Below are 6,877 nucleotides of genomic sequence, written 5' to 3'. Positions count from 1 at the left end.
ATGAAATAATTCATTCAGGGTTTTCTGATTAACCCTGACCCTTGGCCACATTTGTGAAAACAAGTATGTAAAATTTCCTTCCCTTGACATAAATAGCTCTCACATGTTGCTTCCAAGTAGGTGGCACTAAGATCCAGAACAGAGGTCTGGGTTAAGTAGTTGGGTAGCTGGGAGGTGAGTTTGAGACACCCACCTCCAGGAACTTGAAGAAAACCCAGGCGAGCAAACAGAATCAGCTGACAGCAATGTGAGCAATCAGCAGGTGGCAGGGAGGTCCAACATTTCTGTGGATGGGGGGAACCTAATAACAGGAAACCCTGACGCAAGGAGTTCTTACATCAGAGAAAACAGCCAGTAGCTGTCAAGGCTCCTTGGTTGTCTGTGGTTAAACTACAGGTGCTGGAATTGCAACAAGGAAGGGTAACTGAGGTATAAAAGCCATCAGGAGGCAGCAATTGTAGTGCACCCCAGGTCTAAAAGAAAGCATTGGGTTTAAGGCATACATCTTAATTCCTCATCTGCACATAAAGGTGTTAATGATCACTTTTCGGCCTTTTGGCTAAGATCAAGTGTAGTATCTGTTCTTATCAGTTTAATATCTGATACGTTCTCTATCCTAGGACAATATATTAAATGGACTTTTGGGGCAGGGAGATGGAATAGGAGCTTGCTCCATCTACTCCACGCATGGACCTGGTATTGCAGTACTTCCAGGAACCATGCACCCCCTCAGGGGGAATAAATGACTGTTAAAAATAAAAACATAAAAATAAAGTGTTAATGATAATGTTTATTGTAATACTTAAATCATTTATTGATGACTTACTAATTTCCAAATACTATGTGGGGCACTTTAAACGGCCTTTGTCATTTAATCCTCTAGATCTGGAAAGGGTTATTATAGTCTGCTTTTTACAGGTGACTTAAATTGGAAATGAGATTAAACAACTTCCCTAAAAATACACAGCTAGTAATTGGTGGGGCTCAGAACTAAATCTCTCTGATGGAGCACCCGTCCTCCTGTCTGCTGTGCTGCTGCTGTAAAGCCTGTATTCTCATTCTATTACTAGAAGGTCTATTGAAATACACGTACTTGAAAATTTAGCAAGCAACAGGGAGAGCTGAATGAAAACTTCAATTTTAGTCCTCAAGTACATATTCCCTAGCCTTAAGCTTTTAAAGGGGGTAGAATTAATTGAAAAACAGGATATAATCACAATGATTTCTGGCTTTCTATAAACAGGTTTTTATTCTTTAGTAATATGAGCATTTTTTATTTATATGTAATTTTTGAATGCATTTTTCCTAACACACTTCTAATGAATTATATATTAGTAGAAAACAATACAACTTAAAATGATGCTTGTTCATTCTCAGAAATGAGCTGGGATTTTGTTGTCTGGAATGAGAATACAAGATCAAATTTTTTTAAATGATTAATTTCTATGGAAAATATAACCATGTAATTTCATTTTTTTACAAAGTTTCATGTTCATGCTTCTTACAGGATAGCAGAAGGATTCACAACAGAGAAAAATGTGACGCTTCAAACAGAAAGAGATGATAAAATGGGTTTTGCAGGGATAGCAGCATCCTGTCCCAATAAGGAAACATTAAATTCAAGTAAATACCCAATTTGCCAGATAGAGTATTTTAGAAAAATTCTTCTCTCTTGCACACACACAGATTTGTCTTTCAGCAAATAATTAAATTTGAGATTGCCTAACTCAATATTTTCTATGATCTACAAAGTTTTCCAAATCTATAGTATATAAAAGACATATTTGAACTACTTGTATTAAGTCAAAGAAAACTTATTTTCACAAATGTAGCTAAAAGTCAAGGTTAGAGAGTTTGAAATGTGTTATGTTATCTCCTTTAACAAACTAAATAAAAGAAATGAAGCAGCCTTTTCTATTTCTTTCACATTTTAACCAGTCAAAATAGCCAGTTTGAAATAAGGTCAATTCTTGGCTATTTAGGTTATGTCAAAATAACTCTTGCAAAAATAGCATACCACTACAGGATCTTGCCCCTTAGTCTTTAATATATGTTAAATATATATTAAATATACCAAACAACTAATTTGATTTATATGATTGTGATTTTATTGTAATACATTGTTCCTGTCTTATTTCATCTACTCTCCAGTGTTAATGGCAGTTTTAGATTCAATCATATTAACCTTTTGGAGAAATATGAATGCTGGACTTTTTCTACTTGGAATGACTGATGACATCAAGCTACTTGTTTGTAAGATTTTATTGGCATGGAAATTCTCAATACAATCTCTCTTTCACTCATTTACCAAATATGTTTATAATCCACCCCCTATGTACCTGCACTGTACTAGCCAATGGAGCTGTATCAGTGAACAATACAGAGAGAGTTTTCTTTCATTTTTCCCTTGAATGTCTACTTCACTAAGAAAAACTAATAATGAAGAAGCTCTTGTCATAGCCATGGGTGTCATGGGTGTCATGCAGCAGAAGCACAGGACTTTGCAGGGGCCTTTGCCGTGAGGATTCACCCTCGCCTTGCAGGGATGTTCAGAGTCAGGGTTCTGAGGATAGGCAGGATTAGTAAGGTAAGACTAAAATAAGAAATCTGTACAAAGTCTTTGGAGGTGAGATAGAGTGCATTTCAGAACAAATGAAACTTGTCAGCTGGCAGTCTGTTTTTAAAGCAATTTTAGCAAGTTTGGATGTTACTCTAAAGTCTGCAGGAATTTATTGAATGTATTAAACACAAGAGTAATATAGTTAAAATGTAGTTTTGATAGACTACTTTGGATGTCATATGGAGAATACTTTGGGCTATAGGGGAGTTTGTGGGTACATAGGAGAAGAAAAGCAGGATACCATTTCAGGTGTCCAGGGGACAGAACGTGGTGTCTTAGGATGGCCTGGTGGTGCTTCATGTAGTGAGGTCCATGCCTCAAACAAATCAACTCCTGACACAAACCCTGTGAAATGTAATTTTCCTGGGAAGTGCCTTGCAAATCTTTCACATTGCAAGATGGTATAATCATAGAATGCCTTGGAAAGTTTCCTTTTAAAAACTTTAATCATTCCTTGTCTGGATATTTTTTGGCCCATTTGCCTCATTTTGTCTGTCTTATTGAAGCCATACTTGTAGGATGTTTGGAGAGGCTTAGTAACAAATCAGATTTGGCATTTAAGTGATTTTTCACTATTTTATCCATGTTTTATTTGCATATTGTGTCTATGATTAATGAATACTCTCTTTTAGTAGAATTGGTAGGTTGGTATATAGATATGTGTATGTCTATATATAGTGTTTGTAAGTAAAGACACGTTTTTAGTAAATAAGTTTTCAGCTACAGGAAACTGTTCTGAAAATTGATATTTTTACATTATCAGAGTGTTACAGGGAACAAGGCATTTTGCAATCATTATCTCATTAGATATATGGAATAGATATTTCATCTTTTCCTGCTTTTAAAATTAGTTTTTTTTACTTTAACCTGGACAATAAAGAGTGAAAGACAACTGGTCATATTAATGATGCCTTTTTTGGGAGGGGGGTGTTTGTGTGTAATTATAAGATAAATGTTAATTTTAGATACTTTGTTATGAGGGAAACACTTAGAATCACTGGAAAAGAACATAGCAGGGAAATGTAATTTTGTAGTTTGATTAGCATCTCAGAGATCTAACAGATATCAGCAAAACAGACAAATGACATATGCCTTTGCAAAGGCAAATGATTTATCAAAATGAACTTTTATCATTATAAAATGTTTTTTCATTTTTAGCTGTTCCTGGTAACCACAAACATACTATATGTTTATATTTATTGGCAGGATAAGATTGCATTTTTAAATTCACTCACACACAGTCAAACAAAACAACTCAGAACAGCTTCTACAATAGCTTAATTCACAAAGATACCTACCTGGTAAAAAAAGTGATAGGATGCCCTTGTGCTTCTCTGAGGGGAATTTCTTAGGAATCTAAAGAAAACCCAATAACCAGGAATCTGAATGCATTTTATCCTGGGTTAGTAAGAAAAGAGCTGTCCATGAGGCAGAGGTTTCCTCAGTAACTAAGTTCAGTTCAGGCCCAGGTCATGACTTTCCTGATATGCCTGATAAGATGGTCATCTCTGATCCCAGTGAGAATGGTGGGTGCTGCCAGAGGCAAAGAAAGCTCAATGTCACCATGCTGGTGTGGTCAGGCTTCCACCGCCTTTAAAGTACCTGGAGCTGAGGGGCTGCATGGCTGCCCTTGGAAACCCGTGCTGCCTGACACTCCTCACCCTTGGGACTTCAGCCTGAGTGTGGAGGTTGGGGCAGGGGTCTTGTGTTCTTGTCATTTAATTCACTGTTCTTTCCTTTCTGAGCTTGAAAATCATCCTCAGTATCTTATATGTGCATCTGCTCTTCTTAAAAAATTTATTAATGTTAAAAATTCTTATTTACTACATCAAATAGCTAAACTTTCAACCCAAATTATGAACTCAAAGGAACAGAATGAAAAACAAGACTTGCTGTGTCACCCAGGGTAAACTCACAGTGGCAGACCTGACAGCCACATGCATGCCAGTGTTTTATCTCCTCTACGTCTACCAAATTGCCTGTATCCCAACAACCTCAAACAAGCAAACAACCATTGATCTAACATATCCGAGTTGCCTTTCCCTATCACTATAACATTATTTGAATCATAATTACAACCTACAATATCAAAACAATACCTCCTTTTGCTTTCTCTACCCTGGATTTTGAAGGCCTTAAGACTATAATTAAAATGGAAAAAAAGTATTGCCATAATATAAAAGCCTTCACAGTACAGGTAATACATTTTCAAGTTTCCTTTTTTATTTTCCCCCTTTCTCTCTGTATGAATTGATGTTGTCAATATAGTTTTGAATATAATAACTATAACCAATAAGTGATGTCTAAGCATGTAGTTGTCAAAGTAATATTTTATAACTAATAATGACTATATATGCTTCTTATTTAATTCCAAGATAAAAATAAATAAGAAATATTTTTTTTTTTTCTAGTGGAATTACTTTTTTTCCTGTACCCTATGATGTTGAGGACAGAATGCCTACTCCTCTATGCAGCTCCTAGTTGAGTGAAATGAAAATGATAACTGTGTGTTTGGGTTGTGGGAGGGATGTTTGTATTGAGGCAATTATGGCTTACTGATAAAGTATCAACCATTAAATTTTCAAGTATTCCTTCCTATTTTCAGAGTAAAGACACCTGTCTCACCGTGGTATCCTAGCTCTGTTCTCTAAGGCTCCTGAGGTTATAGCACAGAGGTGGTGATACACTTCCCTTTTGTTTACTCTATAGCCATTCTTCTCTCTTTCCCATATAATGTGTTTGAAATTGTGTCCTGGTTATAATTTGTCAAGGATTCCTTAACTTGTTTGTCCCCTCATTATTTGTTTTGTATAAGATTCCATCATATATAGGTAAGTAATTAATTCATAAACTTGGCTGTATTTATTGCTTTAAAAAAATATGACACAGGTGCTATAGTAAGTTAAAGGATCTCAAAAATAAGAACAAAAATAAGTCTCTGCCCTTGAAGATCTTCCAGTGAGATAGCAATACTTGGCCCTATTTTTTAAATAGTTGCAATATAAAAATATCAAATATTATTGGATATATGCAGGGTACAAAGAGGGGCACAGAAAGGGTGCCCAGGAGGAGTGGGGTGAGGTATTATTTATCTGAATCTTAAAGGCCCCAAGGTAACAGTTCTGGGTACTGATTATCATAGACTTGATTAAAAGTGAAGGTTGATCTTTAAAAATCATAATCATAGCTCTTGAGAGTAGAATTTTACACATTTTTAGGAAAATATATTCTGTCTGTTTTAGAATTCCATTCTGGAATGTGTGCAACCTCTAGGTCCTTAAGGAATGGTTGCCTTTATTAACTGCATTGGCCTGTGTTTCTGTCTAATCTAGCCTGAAACCCACTGATTTCCTTGGAAACATAATGAAATCAGGCAGATTTTCCAGAAACCTAACTCACAAAGAGCAAACAGATGTGTGGTCTATTGTGATGCTTTGCCTCCAGTATTAATGGGTTATTGTGTTAACATTACTGAAAGCGAGTGACAACACACTTAGTTCTGTAAATAAGTGTATTTACAAAAATTTTTGAGAAAAATGAGCAAGTTTTTTTCCTTATGCAACAAGCATTTTGACAGGATTCATTAGCTTGTATGTGAATAGATTAACTTAACCATACTAAAACCTTCAAGTCAGAATCCTAACTTACTGGATTCAAAAGACAAAGAAAATGCTAAATCAATATGCTAGAGATTTTGACTTTTAACATGATATTACTTGTGGGAAAGGAACTCATTTTAATAAATCTTTTGCAAAGCATCTGGCATAATACTGCAACTATTTTTCTCAACAAAATTAAAAATTTCCCATTTTAATTTTGTTGAGAAAAATAGTTGAATCCTTTTTAATTGTAGTGACTACAAGTCAAGGGTCACAAAAATGAATCAACACAGAAGTAACAATATCTTGAAATCTCAATATCTTGAAACACAATGCATTAATATTCTGCTGGTTGACCTCTAATACATGTCTTTATGAATATGAACATATACATAATGTTGCATACATACATGGAATTATATCATGCATACGTGTTATACAAAGGCCGGCTTTTTAAGGGCCTCTATTTTCTTGGTATATCTCACTTCTCTCTGTCTCTCTTCCCACTTCCCAGGTGCATAGTATTTCATAAGTTCTTCAATGCCATGTGGTCATATACCAACCCATTCTGCTCCCTCTAGTAGCTGTTGGGTAGCTAGTTTATAACTATTATAGTTGTGAGGTGGTTTTTCAAGGTGACTAAGGAGCTAGGGATCAG

General features: G+C 35.4%; 1 non-coding gene across 1 annotated transcript; it reads left to right on the top strand.

Moving 5' to 3' along the window:
• The first annotated feature begins 539 nt into the window (after positions 1–539).
• Positions 540–730, top strand: LOC118918890 (U2 spliceosomal RNA). Its single transcript, XR_005027305.2, has one exon. It is a non-coding gene; the product is annotated as a U2 spliceosomal RNA (small nuclear RNA).
• Positions 731–6,877: the final 6,147 nt, after the last annotated feature.

Source organism: Manis pentadactyla, chromosome 3 (genome assembly GCF_030020395.1).
Source record: "Manis pentadactyla isolate mManPen7 chromosome 3, mManPen7.hap1, whole genome shotgun sequence".
NCBI lineage: Eukaryota > Metazoa > Chordata > Mammalia > Pholidota > Manidae > Manis > Manis pentadactyla.
This window is presented reverse-complemented; position numbering and strand designations above follow the sequence as displayed.